This window comes from Desmodus rotundus, chromosome 5 (assembly GCF_022682495.2).
Source record: "Desmodus rotundus isolate HL8 chromosome 5, HLdesRot8A.1, whole genome shotgun sequence".
In the NCBI taxonomy this organism is placed as follows: domain Eukaryota; kingdom Metazoa; phylum Chordata; class Mammalia; order Chiroptera; family Phyllostomidae; genus Desmodus; species Desmodus rotundus.
Window position 1 is genome coordinate 146,199,053 of NC_071391.1, and position 18,370 is coordinate 146,217,422.

General features: G+C 42.5%; 1 protein-coding gene across 1 annotated transcript in view; it reads right to left on the reverse strand.

The window, feature by feature from the left end:
- Positions 1–18,370, reverse strand: part of CRIM1 (cysteine rich transmembrane BMP regulator 1) — a 178,487-nt gene that overhangs the window by 111,792 nt on the left and 48,325 nt on the right. The gene's annotated exons all lie outside the window — the stretch shown is intronic.

The following is an 18,370-nucleotide window of genomic DNA, read 5'->3' on the forward strand; positions in this document are numbered from 1 at the left end:
CCTGTGCCTCTGAAAAAGCCCTTCATGCTGCCACGGTTTCCTCACATTTTAAACAGTGCTTCTGTGCTCTTCTTAGGGTGGACTTGACTTCTGTGGGCATCTGCACCTGGTGATGGCGGAAATCCTACTGTCAGGTGCAACGTCCAATGTTTAGACTCTCTCCGGACACTGAGAGGAAGCTTCTGCCTGCCCCGTCTTGTCAGGACACTGGGGAGCCCTCGTCTAGCAAATGAGGGAGCCAGCCTTCCGTATTCATTCTCCATTTACTCCTCTTCCTTAAGTATTTCCTGTTGTAAAGTCATAGCTATCCTCATCCCCAGAAAAGCCACTTTTTTTAAGTCAGGGTTTATGTTAGTACTACCTTCTGTCCATGTTATAATTGAGAGTATAAAAATGTGCCTTCGAAGGGGGAAAGGGAACCAGCCCATTAGAGGGTCAGATATGAACAAGTGGGAAAGGTAACCCCATGGGTTTTCTTTAGTGATACTGAGGACTGATGGCTGGCTGGCTGTAAATTTCTAGTTTAAGCATTTTTTAAAAAAACAGATTAAGAAGCCATCCTTTCTCTCTGAGTTACTGTATCTCAAAACCTCAGGATCTGGGCTGACTATCATCCCAATGTCTAGTTCTTGGAGATCCCACTGCTTCACTGCCCTCCCTATTCAAGACGCTTTCTTCCCAAGAGGCTAACAGATCTGATCGGCCAGATACTTTTCTAAAAAGCAGAGGCAGTATTTGATACAAATGGCTACTGATATATGCTAGATTTTACCTGAGCTTAAAGCTTTAAGCAACATGAGATTTGAGACATCTCAACTGACCTGCAAGATTAATGGTGTAATTTTAACAGGCTATTCAGTCACCATAGCGTTACTGGGCCTCCTATAAAAAGAGATGGTAATATAGTAGATTAAGCATTTCCACAGAATTCCCCAAGTCTTTGCACACACGCTAATTGGTGCCCCATGTCATCTATTATGGCCGCCCGGGATGCGGTTTCGCACTTGGCCAGTACACTCACAGAGGTGTTTCTAGGAATCGCTCTTCCTCGTTTTTATACTAGGCATTTCAGAGACTCGATATATTGCCAAATGCAGCATACCAGCTTTTTAACTTGTCCCAGATTTCTGTTTTCTGGTACAGAACCATTATTTCCAGGACTTCTTTACTCCTCTTCACTGTTATCACCAGCCCTAGCAGCTGGCTTTCTTTGGAGAAAAGAGTTTTGACCACATCATGAATCCCCACATATGTGATAATGAGCTAAAAACAACTGGGCAGTTGGACTGTCACCAGCTAAGTGATTTGCTCCTTCAAAGGTACTTCACAGCATACCTGATTCAAATTACAAATGACTACAAGTCACAGATCTTCTGGATCGCTGTTTCATGAATAATTGAGTTCGTGAATGTTAAATCAATGAATCACAAGGGCCGACTGTTGATTTGAGAAATGAATGTTGCTTAAGTCACAGTTGTTCTTATTTAGCAATAACCTCCGTGTCTGACTCTTTCGCCGCGCCTTCCCCCCAGGCCCCCCACCCCCTGGCCCACTTAACAATGCACTCGAAGGCTCCACCTGAGCCTCTGATGAGAATGTGGGGGAAATACAGTTTGTCGCCAGGAAGCCTCCACTGGAGACAGAGAAGGATTTCTGACTCAGTGATTCCAAGGGCACTGCGGGATCTAATTTCCACCCTTCCTTATGTCATTGTGGAGTAAACATTAGTAGTGAGTTTGGGGCAGAGAATAGAGCACCAGCCAGCACGATTGGGCCCTGCCTCGAACTCTGTCCCAGGCTTGCCACCAACTGCTACATGACCTTCTGCGATCCCTTTCATCTCTTTGGGCTTTCATTTCCTGTTCTGTCAATGGAAGGTTAGAAGATGACAATTCCTAAGGTTCTTTCCACTCCAAGCCACAGACAAGAGTACAGGAAAAGTTAAACAGCAACACAAGACAGTAATTAAAGAGGTGACCCAATGTAGTAGGTTAAGCAGCAAGTGAGCAGTAGAGACAAAAACAATGGTAACTTTATTTTTTAAAAATATTTTATTTATTTATTTTTAGAGAGGGGGAAGACAGGGAGAAACAGAGGGAGAGAAACATCAATGTGTGGTTGCCTCTCATGCGCCCCCTACTGGGGACCTGGCCCACAACCCAGGCATGTGCCCTGACTGGGAATCAAACCAGGGACCCTTTGGTTCTCAGGTCAGCACTCAATCCACTGAGCCACACCAGCCAGATGGTAACTTTAGAGATGGGAGTACTGTGCATAGCTTCATGGAAGAAGCGTCAAGTCTATACCAAAGCCTTGAATAGGGATGTGATTTAAAGCAGGTGTTGCGAGGAAGTTGGGAGCAGAGACTACTGCTAGTAGAGGACGTGGTCCAGGTAACAGGACAGTGATATGCAGTGTAGCGCATCAGTCACCCTCCCAGTACCCTCCACTTCCAATGACACGGCCGTTCCCTCTGCCTCTGTGCTTTCAATGGGGGGTGGCCATCTCCTCCAGTGCTCCTTCCCTACATTCAGCCAGCAGCCAGACTGCCACCATCTACCCACCCAACACTCACCAAGCACTTGTAACACTCTGGGCACTTCGCTAGGGATTCGCAGGTATGAAGTTAAAAATACAGAGTCCCTAATCTCAAACAGTATTCTGGTCATTTTCAAGCAAAAGTCATCTCCTCTGCACCCTATGCTTTCACATCTATCTCCTCACAAGTCTCATTCCTTCCACTAGTCAATTTTCACAGACTCTGTACGCATATCAATTCTATAAAATGTTCACACTGTGTCATTAATTACTTATATTTATATCTTGGCATTCTATGACCAAATGTGATTTCCATGAGGATTGCACTTGAACCTTGTACTTCTCTGTTTGCTCACTGCTCAGCATAACACCTAGACCACAGCAGGCAGCCGATTAACTATTCCATCCCCTTACCACTCTTAGTGTCTCTGCTTCTTCCTGTCTCTACCTACTTACCTACCTATCTACCTACACAGTTCAAATACTTACTAGTAGTGCATGACCCTGGGTAACCTCTCCTAGTCTCATCTGTAAAATTAGGATAGTAAAAATCTCTACCTCATTGGCTTGTTAAGAAGTTCAAATAATACACTAAGAGCTTACATTAATGCCAGGTACAAGAGTAAACAGCTCTTCTTGGCTCTGATTATCATTAGCTGCTGACCTGAAAACAGTTACAAAAGGTTCTGGGATCTTTTTATACGTCATGGAACCGAATCAACAATGTAAAGTTAAAAAAAAATCAAATGACATAAGGGTAAAGGACTCAGAACTGACAACAGTCAGGTAGCCCCAACGCAAACCAAGAAAAATTCATCACATTCACGAGCCCTTCTTACCTACACAACGAGAGCAAAAGGCCGGGACTCTCGAGTAAGTGTGCGGTTAGTATGTTACATGAACACCGTGGCAATGGGCTGCAGATTAGTATGATACGGTACTTCCACCACAGTGACTGTGTTAACAAAGGGACCCTGTAAAATTGATACAGTGCTTAAGTAGCTGAGCGGAGGGTGTGGTATGTCTCAAGGTGTAATTAGCTTTATGGACTTTTCAAAGGTCTCCAGATGCAGCACAGTGATTATTTTAATGAGTTAAAAACCTGCGCTATCCAAAGCCTTAAGTGGGCATGCGGTTCAGTGAGTCCTGGCTGACTCTGGCTTAGGGCACCCCAGGAAGACACTAGTTACTTTAAGAAGTGTGATGAAATTTTCAAAATCCATTCTGAAAACAAACCACCTATACTTATTCAATCTTTAAAGGGCTATAATGCACTAAAAGGAATTCTAAAGTACTCGAGAATCTCCGATTTACAAAATTAAGAGATCCCATGGTCAGAATTGCAGAATACTCCAGTGCCACAGTTTTTCTTTCTTACCCCGTGCTCTAAATATTGTTTCCATTACATATACTATTTATATGCTTAAAAGCTCATCTGAAAGTAAAAGAAAAGAAAAAAAAAAGGCTGAGATGCGATAATACATTGCAGCACTTCTGTACCCAGTCCGAGTCCGACACATTTAGGGCCATGAGAAACGATGACAAGGCGGGGGGGGGCAACAGACAAGAAGCAGAACAAATTTTAGCCCCGGGCCCATCACTGACTGAGCAGGAAGAGGACAGATCCTGGCGAGAACAGCCTTTTCCAGAGTATTAAATGGAGGATTTAGGGAGCCGCATTGAGAAAAATCACAGAATAAAACAGGCTTCATGAAATTTGGGCCGAGAAAGTAGGGAAGGGGCAGAAGAGTATTTCATTCATGAAGCTGACATATATCACATTATTTAAATTTTTCCCCCACAGGTATCACATCATAGGTAGTATCACTGACTAAACAAATCTTTAGTAACATAATAGTCTCAGGAACGGAGCTTACTCCTTTCCACATAAATTAACTACTTCAGGTAAGGGTGAATCGGAGGAGGGATAAATAGTGAAATGACTCATACAGAGTAAACTCTGGCAGTTACTGTGAGCAAAGCCTCTCAGGCTGTACGGTTATCAGAATGCAACAATCTCCTGGATATTCAGAATTTCAAATGGCATTTACAACCATTCAATTACACAAAGGAAGAAGCTTTGCCCGGCTACTTTCTATTTACTGGAAACTTTAGTACCTGGTACAGGCACCCCGCCCCCCACCCCCCGCACGTAGAGTAACACACTAACTGAAGTTCAAATTAAAAATTTAGAGCTATGACAGTATACTTAAATTCCTTTTGAATTAAAAAGTCTCAGCTATAAAGTTGTAAGCTATGACAGTAAATAAAAGGACAAAACCCAAGAAAAGAAATGATTAGACCTACACATACATTTAAGTCATGTCGTTCTTCAAAGTCACCTGAGAAAGTTAATGTAGTTATTCCAATTCTGCCATTTCTCAACACTTTTCTGTAATGTTCTTTTTGACATTTTCTTTAAAGGCAGGTCACGAGACATACAATAAAATCAGCCTGAGTGTCTAATAGTTTCAGGTTATGTTTTAGCAAAAATAGAATTCCCCAAAGTGCTCACCTATTTTATTAATCAGATATGACTCCATATGCCTTTTGGCTATTTCCCTAAATAAAATCCAACTTCAAAGAATGAAAGTTTGCCATCACCAAAGGCATGCAAAAGAAAATGCAGCAAACGCTGAAGGCAACTAAAAACAAAAAAGAGGAAGGAAGGAAGGAAGGAAAGAAGGAGGGAGGGGAGGGAGGGAGAGGAAGGAAGGGTTTTAAGACATTTATCCTTCATACAAGGGCAGCCTCACCAGGACAAGTACACGGGCTTCCAAGGCAAAGATGGCAAAAGACCATCTCCTAGACTTTAAAGTTTGTCTGGAATTTGTTTTAAATAGTGCCCACCTAAGAATCTCAATGTGAGGTATACCTTACCACACTTCATGATCCCTTTTTTCTAGTCGTATTTGCAACCTGATTGAAATGTTAATACCTTCTGATTATTTTTCTGACTGAAAGTTGGGAAAGAAATAATGAGTTTAAAATGAAAGAGAAAAAAAAGCAACTGGGTCCATATCTGGTCCTTTTGGGAGACCAGGGAGATGACTAATACAATGTTTTTGGAAAATAAAAATGCCATCAAGCAAGATGTTTGCTTTACGAAGGTTAATTTTAAACAGTGATTAACAGAAGTAAACAAGCATGTCAGACAGCGCTGATTACAGCTCTCCCACAATGCCCCGATGCTTTTTCATAGCAGCACTTAAATGCACAATTTCTCCAGAAAAAGGAAAGTTAATTAGGAAAAACAAACCATAATTATATATAAGCCATACGTTTTGAGCTTACACAAAAACTTCTTGGGAAAAATATCTCTGTATTAATCTTACAAGTTAAGAATATAAGCAGTGAAATTAAATTTCTGTTTATAGCTCTGCATTTAATTTAATGTCATTGCACAGGACCATGGATCAAAAGAGTGTAGGAAAACACTAGGTTTTACAATGCTACCGCAATAAAATTTCCTCTAAGCCAATCACTCCGCTCTCAGCTACTGACATTGAACCCTGTGGCGCTCCCAGGATCACCAGTGGCTTCCATGGAATGAGGAACAGGAGCGAGGGATTCGAGAAGGTAAACATGGTATGGTCACAACAGCTTCCTAATGACTGGAGGAAAAAAAGTCCACATCTGAACCGTGGCAAGTCCCTGGCATCTGGGCTCCACAAGTCCCATTACACATGGCCACCACCTGCCTCCTTCTCTTCCCTAATGCTGGACCCGTGCACATGCCCCCGTTATAGCGTCTCCACTTGCTCAGCTGCCCCATGTTCTCTCGTATCTCCTATCTCGTCTTTATGCCTTCTCTTCCTGCCTAGCTGGCGAACTTTTTTCATTTAATTTTATTTTTAATGTAGTTTTTCCATTACCATTTAGCCCCCTTATGCCCCCCTACCCCACAATCACCACACTGCTGTCCATATCCAGGAGTCCTTTTTCCTTTTTGCTCCATCCCTCTCCCCATCTCCAACCCCCCGCCCCCCGCTAAGCTGTCGGCCTGCTCTCTATCTACGAGTCTGTCTCTATTTTGCTTGTTAGTTCAGTATGTTCGTTAGATTCCACATATGAATGAAATCACATGGTATTTGCCTTTCTCTGACTGGCTTATATTACTTAGCATAATGTTTTCCAGGTCCAAACTCTTAATTAACCCTCAGATTTTGGCTCCACAAAGGCAAGGACTTCCCTGACGTTTAAAGAGTCGTCTGGCATGCACAGATATAATGGAAGTACCTGCACCTGCCTCTCAAATGCCTCTCAGGACCTGGCACTGCCGGAGAAAGGGATCTTTGCTACACTTCCAGTGTCTGTGTCGAGCATGGTGCTGTGCCATCGCTGGTGATCACTGAGTCTTGATGGACTGAACAGATGAGACAAGTAACAGAGCTGATTAAGAACGTGGGATCCAGAGCCCTGGCCGGGTGGCTCTATTGGTTGGAGCGTCGTCCTGTACACCAAAAGGTTGTGGGTTCGATTCCTGGTCAGGGCACATACCCAGGTTGTGGGTTTGATCCCAGTTGGGGTGTGTGTATGGGTGGCAACCGATCGATGTTTCTCTCTTACACTGATATTTCTCTTCTTTCTCCCTTCCTCTCTAACATCAATAAACATAACCTTGGGTGAGGATTAAAAACAAACAAAAAAAATATGGGATCCAGAATGAGACCATTTAGTTCCAATCTTGGCTCTACCTGTTCCTGGCTGTGGGGCCCTGGCAAGTTACTTAATCCCTTCAATTTAATTCATGGGGTTTTGTGAGTATTAAATAAAATCATTCATATAAAGTGCCTGGTGACATCTGGTACATAACAAACATGCTAGAAATGCTAGTTACATTACATCATAGTCCCATTCTCAGAAATAAGAGACTTGTTTTTAAACAAATCAAACTAATAGTTTGCTGGTGGGCAAGAGAACATTTTAACCATGGAAGATCTGAGAGATAAGATACAAACAGAAGAGAGCAGGAAGGTGGAGAGAGAATAAATATGTGAGTTAAGGGCTCAAACAAAGACAGAAAACAGTAAGACTAAGAAGAAATAAGAGTCAGAAGTAAGTGGTCAATGTTTAAAATGAGTAGAGAACTGAATGGGATTTTAAGGTTGCAGGGTCACTAGACCAAAGAAATCAATCGTCTCATTGGGCTTCAATGCCATCAACTTGGTACAGATTAAAAATATTTATGAGCTGCCATCATGGCTTAATCTCACCACTGAATGGACCACTGTAACGTCACTGCATCTCAGGTAGTTTAGATGGGCTGCCCAGAACAGCCGTGCTGGAATATTTCCAAAAGTCCTTTGTTTTATTCACTCACAACTTTCTCATCTTCAAATAATAACTGGCTCCAGAGAAAATAAAATGAAACTTCATGCTCAGATTCTAACGTAAGCTTCAGGAATGAGAAAAGTACTATTAAAAGAGCTAGCTGCCCTGGCACGAAACCTCCTTAGTAAAATCAGTGCACTGGGTCTCTTCAACATGGTAAAGAAGGGATGTGTACCGAGAACTTGGCATATCACGAAGAACGTGGAATGTGAATGGCCTGGGTGCAGCCTTAACATGTCGCCAATATCAAAACTATCTATTCTGGGATGCCAGTGAATCTGTTTCATGGGGCAACAAAATGTACTCTTGTTAATAATGCAAATAGGAGACTATGAACAAGTCCTTCAAGGGGCTGCAGTTTTCATGGAACCACGTGCTCATCCCAACATCAACCTCAACTTTCCAGAGAGGCACCAGATGGAAATCAAAAGGACAAAGCCAATTAATGAAACAGACTAAAGTATTGGTAGATTTTAGTGTTGCAGAAAACTAGTAAGTCTTCTCTCAACAGAATTCCTATAATGTCAGAATAGTAAAGAGCTGTGTGTATGATGAAAACTTGAGTTTTAAACTTTAGGATAACTTCCTCTTGGACATGAAGCATATAAACCATTCAGATTCTTTATGGAATTGTTAGCAAATTACCTTACATGTTAGTGTTGAATTCGCAAACCCCCACTTATCTTTACGACAGGGACAGTGTTGGGATAAATGAGGTTAATAATGAGAGCAGGAGGCAAGGGAAGAAGACGAGAGAAGACAGGAGGGATGCGGCCTGGCTTTGAACCCAACGTTGAACAGCAGTCACACAGTGGCCTCTGGCAAGTCTAGGGTCACTGTCTTGTGTTAGCAGATGAGGCAAGGAAGTCTTCAAGGAGTTAAAGGACTTGCTCAAGGTCCCAAATCCACGGAGACCTCGGGACAGGGCAGAACGAGAGCCAACATGAGAAAAGTCTAGAAATGCGGACTCAAGGGAAAGACTGTTGCCCCATCTGAGGCCATCCACTCTTGTTTTGGGTCTTGAATTTCTCCCTCTCTGCTGGCTCTTTCCCTTCTGTTTATAAACATGCTCACATTTCTAAAATGTAGAAAGTAAGAAACAGTCTCCTGTTAGATCTCACATTACCCTCAGGCTCCGATTCTAACCCACTCCTGGTCCCGCTGCCATACCTTTCAGAAAGCAGAGTCGGCACACACATGTGCAACACACCCGCCACTCCGAGCGGCCAGATGTGCACCCCCACCCTGCACACATGGGCACTTCCCTCGCCACTGCCTCCCTTTGTCCTTCTCCAGCTACGGAAATCCTGTCCATCCTTCAAGCTTCAAATAAAATGCCACCTTCCCAGGAAAGAAAAATTATCCCCGATTTTCCCTGTCCGACTATCACTCCTTTCTCAGCGCTGTTGGAGACTTTTTCTTGTATCTATAAATGAAGAAATTACTTATTTCATCCTACTTTCTACCTACTCAATTGTTTTCATGCTGGTCGCCCCACAAGAACTGGAAGCATTGTGAGCTAGGGCTACACCTTATCTCTTGTTGTATATATAAATGTTTATCGCACTAAAATCTTCTTTAGTAAGAGTTTAACTGTCACGAATTTTTCTGGATCTTCCTATTACTGCTTTTAAGATACTGTGCAGGGGAGATAGTTTTTTACTTCTGAAGACCCTACGAGGATCCCAAACTCCAACTGCCCAGATAACACGGTCCCTGAAATAAAATAAATGGAGTCCACAATAAGGAAAACAAGAGAGAAAGTTAAATACATGATCTGCTACAAAAGTACTTTATTTTTTTAGGCTAGCAGTACTTTAGGTTGGTAAAAAATTAAGGTGCATTAATATTGCTGGAAATAGGCTGACTTAAGGCTCTTTGGTGTGAGGGGGAAATGCAATGGTGGAGGGAGATGGAAGGCAAACCGAAATTACAGGAGGGAGGGAAGAAGAGACGGTAAGGAAAGAGGGAAGCTGGGGGAAGAAAGGGATGTCAGGAGAAGATGCGGAGCAAATTAATCACTGCAGACACGGCAGCTAAGTGGGCTGGAGAGAAGTCAAGAAACCACCCATACTTACTAAACTTTAAAGGGCTTCTAAAATGCACTAAAATGAATTCTAAAGTACTCGAGCATCTCTGATTTTCAAGCACAAAAGCCTACGGAAGAACTGCAACTTCTACAGAGATGAACGACATACTTCGGAAGGGGACACGATGTCCAACGTGAGTGACGGGAGCCAAGTCTTTGTTATCTGTTGAAATGCCTAAATCGATTTGGATGCCTGACCACCTCTTCGCTCCCCGGCCACGGCGTCTGACGTGTGGAGCATGGAATCAGGAACAGAGCCCTGGCAATGGCTTCGGCTGTGCAGCTGGTCACGCTCTGAAGCCAGAAGAGACTGGGCTCAGGAAAGAGGCTTTTCAACTACAGAACAGATTCTCCCATTAATCAGGAATGGCCATGGGAGGAAGGATCTGAGCCAGTCGGCTACTGGTCTGGATATCGCTAATAATTTCTCTCTTTGGTTTTGGGAGGATCTCTGCCAGGGTTTCTTCCAAGTGCATACAGCAAGTATCATTTTGTCTTTGTATTTGAGAAACTGGCAGCAATAATACCGAAAAGAAATGTGAGCGGGGCCAAAAGAGTAAGATAAATGAAATTAGGCATAAGTAAAATCAAATGACAGGTCAAAAGTACTAACCCTGTTATGTGTCTCCCTTCAGAGGACTATAGAGTATTACAGTCTGAGTTAGTGTCTTGCTTTGTACCAGCTGGAAATCTCCAATAATTACATACTTGTCTTCTGGTCAGGCCAATGGTAGTTAATATTCGGAATCATGATGCTGAAGCATCTCCAAATTCTGAGTGTTTTATACTTAAGGCTACTTTCCAAAAACCAATCTGTTTATGGTATCTCTTTATTAACTGTTTTCAATCAAGGAAACACACTATCATAATGCTTCTATTTAAAATCTACAATGGATCCACAATGAACGCCATATAAAGTCTGTTGTTTTCTTTAGTATATCATGAGTGACCTTTTATAATTAAGCTTTAATCTGTCACTGTTCCATCACCAGACATTTATCCGTTACCCTCTAGGTACCAAGTACTTTCTCTGCCTTAGGGAATGTGGGCAGACACACAGGAGAGCGAAATGTGGTATAAGTTCACAGCCACAGCAAGTATGACGAGGACCCACCACAATGAAGGAGGTGCAGGAGGTGGGGGAGGAGGATTGAAACAGTGTGGGGCTTCCTGGAAAGCTCGGGAGTGTGCATGAGAAGTGACAGATGCACACACATTTCCCTCTGATGGCCTTGGTCCCCAGGGATTCTAGTGTGAGGACAGTCACGCCTAAGACAGTGGATGCATGTTGTCAAAAACCTCAAAAATCAATTTAAAGGGAGGCTAAGCAAACTGGGGTGGGGAGGGGATTTGCTGACACATAAAATAAAAGCTGGAGAGAGAAACACTGCTGAAGATCAGATGGTCAGCAGAAGACCATGCCAAGGAGATCCAACCAAGAGCCACCAGGCTGGAAGCTTCAGAATTCTGCTCCTGTGTTCCAGACAATGAAACACTTCCATGACTTAATTTCAAAATTTCATCCCTATATGAAGAGAAGGACTGAAAACGACCCCTTCCTTGATACACTTTGATGCGATTCAAAGGGTAATCTGGACTCCCTTTTTTGTCCAGTCATCCCCATCTCAGGAAATGGCACCCAGTGCTCAAGCCAGAAGCCCGGGTCAGTCTGGAGTCCACCTCCTATCCTGACCTCCAATTCAACCAGTTTGAAACTTTTTAACTGTACCTCCCATGACACAAGGAACTCAATCCCTTTTCTCCAACTCCTCTGCCAACACCCTTGTTGGGCCATGTGTCACGTGTGGTTGTCCCTCAGAGCCTTACTTGACCCCCCTTGGGTTCTGCTCTAGCCTCCTGCTACAGGACAGCTTTTATAGAGCTGCCAAAGTTGACCTTGAAGAGGGTGCCCGATTCTCTCCATCTGAAGCTTACAGCTTTGAATGGCTTCCAATTACACTTGGAATAAAATCCCAACTCCTTACCTTACAGTCTATATGATTAGTCCCTCCCTACCTCTCCAACTTCCTGTCCTGTTGCAATCCCCACCCCTCAGTCGCTACACTGCAGTCACAGGAAACCTCTCAGTCCCCCAGCACAAAGTGCTTTCCCACACTGGGTTGCTGACTACGTGGTTCACTCTGCCTAGAATATTCTTCCCTAGGCTCCTTGCACAGCTAGCTCCTCCTTAACTTTCAGTCCAACTTAAACATCACCTCTTCAGAGAGACTTTCTCAAGTCATCCCATCTTGGTCTCAGCATTCTGTCATCCAACTGTACTCATATAATTTTATGTATGGCTTTGATTTATTTTCCCCATAAGACTGGAAGCTCGAGGGACTGGGACCTGGCTTGTCTTGTTCTCCTTGCATCTGGCAGTGTCTGACACAGGGCAGGTGCTCAATAAATGTTTGTTATGAATGAATGAGTGAATGAATGAATTAGGGAAAACTATATAGGCTTTGCTAAGGGCAGGTAATTATCCCTTTCAACATGACTTGATGGGATATTTTCAATATATAACTTTCAGGGAAAAAACCCAGCTTTTGTGAGTCAGATGGCTTCTGAAAACAACTTTTAAGGCCATTTTTAATTTTCAGTCCATTAACATTGATGCATAATAGTATTGTCCCTGGACTTTTTCAGGTCAGAACTACAGATAACCACAAGCATTGGTGATGCCAAAAAGCCTGAGGGTCTCCAGCACCACACAGCCAACGTGACCCATGTAAAGGAAGGCACAGGCTCCAAGACAGCTCCTATGGAAAAAGAGCATCTAAGGAATGTTGTTTCACAGGACTCGAAATCTCCAGAAAGGCTTGCATACACAGAAACACACTGAAAGGAGTGCTGAGAAGACAAGAAAATAGGAAGATGTCCCAGTTTACTGTTTTGATAGGGGTATTTCAATTAATAGGAACTCAGCCCTGGCCAGGTGGCTAGGTCGGTTGGAGCACTGTCCTGTACACTGAAAGGTTCGATTCCTGGTCGGGGCTGCGGGCTCAAACCCCCGTCAGGGTGCCTATGGGAGGCAACCAATCATAGTTTCTCTCTCACATCTCTCTCTCCCCACCCCTCCTCTCTAAACATATCCTTGGGTGAGGATTAAAAATTAATTAATAAATTAACTGGAAATCAGATGCCATTGCTTCACTGCCTCAAGTTTTAAGAGACCCTTCACTAGTGACAAATGAGAAAGTGGCTGCAATACTAACAGAGCTGAAACAAAGCACCTATGACAAAATAAAGGTCCTTTACAAGTGCTTTAATTAAACTAGGATCTCTTCTCAGCTACCAAAGAAACTCTTGCAGAAACATCTTCAAGCAGCTGAAAATCCCGAGGAAGATCCCCAAACTACAGCCTCGTACAGAAGAAATGACTTGAACACACCGACCAAGATCCCACAAGGTCAAGCTCGGGGCACTGACCGCACGAAGGTTTGAGTTTATCACACATTCACGTGTACATTTGCAGGGATCCGACTTTACACAAAGTTTGTGTTCCTGTGGGATTCTGTTTGTTTGCTTTTTGATTCTAGGCTCCCTCTGAAACAAAAGGCCATTCAAGGAGGTCCTGCCCCTGAGCACAGAGCAGAAACACATTATTGCCTCTGGCCTCACGACTGTCCTTTCCTGCTTGTGCAAAAAAGCCTGTGTTGACTGTACTGTGAAAAAAATTAAAGGAAAGAAAAGTTCTACTGTTGTAACGGTGCCAGAAAAGTATAAGGAAACGAGCCCAGATGCTAGAATTTGAGGCATTTCCTCTGTTATGTGACTATGTCCTTTAACTGAAGGTCAAAAGAACATTAAAGAGCTTAAATATTTTAAAGCCTGAAATGGATAGTTTGGTGGCCCTCTCAGCGTGTGCATGCCAGTGACACATATTAGGCTGACATTTAACAAGCAGAATTTATTCAGCAGCAGTCCAGAAAAATCCCGGTATCGCTTTCAGACACGATTTATTTAAATTTCCAGGGCTTTGTATTAATACAGATGGGTTCGTTTCCCTGACAGCCCAAGTCCCTCCAAGATGCCAGTCGGTGAGTAGAGTCCTTCTTAGGTCCATTTCACATTCACTGCCTCCTTCAGTATACCTATGGGTTAAAATTTTATAACCTGTTTTTCTGGGGACATTTCATTATTTTTGATGCTACAGATAATAGTGAATAATGTGAGATTAATCACTCTATTTCACTCCATAGGAAGTACCTGACATGAGATTTACAAGGACCAAATGTGTTTTCTGGTAATGGAAACAGTACCTCAGCCCATGGGAAATGCAACATAATCCATCATGTTACATTATGTTAAAAAACGTGTGTCAAATGGGCTGCCCCATTTGGTGATATGACTCATATCAGTCAAAGTTTTCAAAACCCATTTATACAGAGAAATGCTCTAAAGAAATAGAAAAAACCTTGATGGAAAGGTTAATATGACTGAGGAATAGACAACACAAAACCATGAAGCATCAAGTTTGCGTGTGATTTAACTAAAAATCCCTCTGAACTGAACAGTGATACAACTGTAAGATGTGGCAAAGATGTAATAAAGAGCTCACATCAATCAAGAGAGCCGTAAAATACAGGAGAAAATTCCCACTGCAAAGCCCTGACTGGCCGAACACCGGGGCTCCTGAAAAATACAATTTTCCTTAGGGTCTAATCTTTGCCTGAGATTAGTCCAGAATGAATTAATCTCAGAAATTTGGAGAACTTCCTGCTATGCTGATACTTAGTTGTCTCCTTTCCATATATAGAATTGAAACAGTTTTGTAACAGTTTGTAAGTTTTGTTTTTTTGTGTACCAGAATTCCAGGTTATTTGCTGGAATGTTTTGCATATTTGTGTTGGGAGTCAGCATGGTTACTAATGGACATACCATCTAACCATGAACCTGTGGCAGCTCTCGTCCCCCCAGAGGGAGACAAGCTTTGACTTGTTGCTGTAGAAATGTCAACATAAGGAAGACAGTTTTCAACTTTATCTCTCATATTTCCTTTGCTACTCAATAGGGGCAGCTTCCTGGCAAGTGGGAAACAGACACACCAAACAGCTCAATAGCGAAGCTGGGTGTGGTTGTTATGGAGATAAGGGAAATGAAAGTGGAAGGAGTTGGAATAATATTTATTTGAAGAGTCTTGCCTTTTCTTCCATAAGCTACTCTTAAAGTGCATAACATTACACCGATTCTTAAAAAGGAACTGTTTGAACCATAGAGCTGGTGTTTAGATTCTATGACTAATCTCTCCCAACAGAAAAGAGCAAAACTTTCAGGAAACTCTTAATCTGAGAATGGAACACCATATCAGCACCGCCATACTACTTAATAACAAATAGGTCCCTGAGGATATATACACCTCAGATAAGATAAAAATAATCATATGGTTGCAGTTATTTCCATGGATAAACTGTTATGTCACCACGTATGTACATGTGCTTACACACATCTAGCTCTATAGTCACACAAGGACATGGGACATATTTGTATACAGTGCACTTCATGGCATAGGAAATACACAAATACACATGACACATGTGACTATTTTTTAGAGGGAAAAAAACCGTGTTTCCTACACACATGAACGCACACCGTCCCATGGGATACCCTCTCTGGATTAAAGATGTTAGCTTAGGTACTGCCCTACCCCAAGGTCCCCCGAGGAAAACATTATAATAAGGCTTGAATTTAGGTCAACATAGGCCAGGCCAGGAGGCATGAAAGAACACACAGGTAACAGTTCTGGGAGTTCCGCGTCGCACTGAGGTGGGACACCACAGCCTGATCTCACTGGAAAAATCCCGGCGGGAACCGAAACAAGGTGGCTCCCGATCGGAAAACACGCAGAAGGCTCCCCTGTGGTTGGCGGCAGTCAGAACGCCGAGGGGAACGAAGAACATATACGTAGAAGAATACGGTACTTTCTCTGTACTACTGCGGAGACAAACAGCAACTTTAACTACTCTAGGTGAGGTTTAAAAACTGCACAAATTGCCCAGATCTGGGTCAGACACAACTGAGACTATCAGACTTTGTTTCATGCCTTAGGAAGGAAGCAAACAAGGCCTCTGAGGTTACAGCAGGTCCCCGTGGGACAGGTCGCCATGCGGTTTCAGGGACCCTTCAGCAGCCGCTTTAAAGGCACCTCTGTCATGAAGTCAAACTGCATCGAAACACTGGAACAGACATCCTTTCACATCCGCTGCTGCAAAAATATACCCGATATTTATAAATGCTGTGGGAGGCAGACTTTTTTTTGTTTTGCCAAAGCAGAACGGTGAATAACAATTTTTTAGACAATACACAAACAAGATCAGAATGTATTCTAGACACCTTTAAAATACCCTTCTGTGAGGTCAACAACCAGGGGCCTCACCTAGCTTTCTAAATCTCCAGACTTTTACTCCTAACAACAGAACATCGGAACAGATTTTAAAGAGGAAAAAAATATTCTGTATTTCATCTTCTAAACTTTGTAAAAGGAAGAAAAAAAACCCTAAGAAGTACACAGTAAAACATGAGGTCATTTTACTGACATGCAGCTTTTCTCTGTGTCTATAAAACTTGGGTTTTATCTACTGACAAATATATGAATATATTAAGAAAGAAGTATCTTTTTTTTTTTTTTTTTTTACCATTATTAAATTCCTGTATTGTTCTTTGTTGCTGGAACAGGAAAAGAAGTCCTACTGATAAGGAGGAAGCACTTTGCTTGCTTTTCGGGAAATTAAAAAACCAAAAAGTCCCAGTGGCAGAGAAAAGAATAATGAAGTATAGGAAAACTAGGAAGTTGTTAGCCAGAAACAAAAAAAAAAAACACATCCACAATTTAAAGGAACATTCCACTCTCTTAAAAAGTCACACAAATATTAATTCATCATGTCTTAATTCCTTCCCTCTTCCAACTTTACAGGCATTACTTGCAGCTGTTGCTTCCTCCTGATGCAAAACACACATAACAGAGACCTCAAATCAAAAGCAGGAAGGCAGCCTATCAGAGAGTATACGCCGAGCTCTAGATGAATCAACCACCCGCGTGAGTCCATTATTCTCATCTCAGAGACCATGCAGCATTATAAGAATCCTGTCATAGGTTTCAAAATAAATTAGTCCAGGGCCCGGAACAGCACGCTTTGTTGAAGGTCAATATGAACTAGGGAATGAGTCACATTTTATTTTCACTGGAACATTGCTTTTAAAAATCCAAATACTGAATTTTAGTGCTCTTTAATACCTTCCTTGAGAAAATTATACATTCACAAAGAGAGAGGCACCGGTTCTAGGAGTATACATAAAATATGCCTATGAATCGTAAAATACCTTTCAACTGATTAAAGTCATTTTCATTTATCTTCCTGAGAGCCCACCATGCACGGCACTACTCAGACTGGGAGGGCTGCTCTGCTCTTATTACCACTACCTGTGTGCCCGTCTCCTCTCCCCACCAGACCCTTGTGACCAAGTCCTATTCACACCCTCTCGAAAGCCCCTGGGCAGCTAGGCCAGCCCCAGGTCCAGGCTCCCTGTGGGGGGCCCCACAGGTGCGGGACACAGCCAGGAAGGAGCTCCACCCTGAAGAGCTCTCCTGCTTCTGGGCTGGGTTCCTTTAATAGGAATTTCACAGTTAGAAAGGATTGAAATGCACACGATGGCTGAAGTAACATTCTAGAGTATAATCAATGAAATGAATTAATTTTATTTTTTCCTTAGATTATAGGTGCTGATGATAAAGAGAGCTTCTTTAGTAAAATGTTGGCTTCTACTAACTGGCTTCTGTAGTTGGGCTTCTGGAGTAAAAGGAAATGAAAAGACAGAATGGGGTGGCCAGAGAGAAAAAAGACAAATTTGGCAATCTTCACCATTGTGACCTGAGGTTAGCTCTATTACCCTTCAGGAAGTGGAAGGAGTTCCAGCTCTGTCTTGAGGTCTACCCTTTATGTGTGACTGTACCCTTTGTGTGTGCCTGGTCTCCTGTTCATGAAGATTTTCTTGCTTTATTAAAAAATTAAAACACTTTTCATTCAAAAAGTATTTTTCCTCCCTTGAAAAGTAAATATAAAATGCTGGCAAGGGTGGGAAGGGGAAACAACAGAATCTACCACAGAACCTCACTTACATCGATAGATTTATATAACCATTTGATATGATCACTTTCCAACGGAATGTAAATTCCTGCTGAAGTGATTCTGCTCCCAATCTTGAACTTTCCTTTTAACAGACTTTTTCTTATTTTCTGGATGCAGAACAAATAACATAAACTACCAAGCTTGCCCGAGTTGTCCCAAATCCCAGATTATGGTTTTGGAATACTAATTACACTAACGAACGAGGTTTTCAGGGCCTGAGTTTGGGGATGACAAGCTGATGGTCCCCACCCTCTGGATAGTGGAGGAAGAGAGCTGGCCTGGG